Here is a 346-nt window from a genome sequence, read left to right on the forward strand (position 1 = left end):
GCTAGTTATAATAAATTACTATTACTTAGGTTATGCTGTGAACTTTTAATCATATCATGTAAATATTTTCGGACTGGTTGTGGCAGAGCCAAGCAGCAACTATCATATTATTTTTCATTATAATAATTTTATGTGATTTGGGATATAACCTATAATTCAGGATACCACAATTATTTGGAAAATGCAACCTGGCAATAAGAACAGAAAAATCATATTTATTCTATGTCTTTTACATTTCTAGTTTATGAAAGTAGTCAATAGAAATATTTGTACAGTATTGTGGAGAGCCGCGAACCACCACACCTCAAAGATGGCGCTGGCTGCCGCCCCCCGCCAGTCTGATGGT

This window comes from Mastomys coucha, unplaced genomic scaffold (genome assembly GCF_008632895.1).
Source record: "Mastomys coucha isolate ucsf_1 unplaced genomic scaffold, UCSF_Mcou_1 pScaffold5, whole genome shotgun sequence".
NCBI classification, from domain to species: domain Eukaryota; kingdom Metazoa; phylum Chordata; class Mammalia; order Rodentia; family Muridae; genus Mastomys; species Mastomys coucha.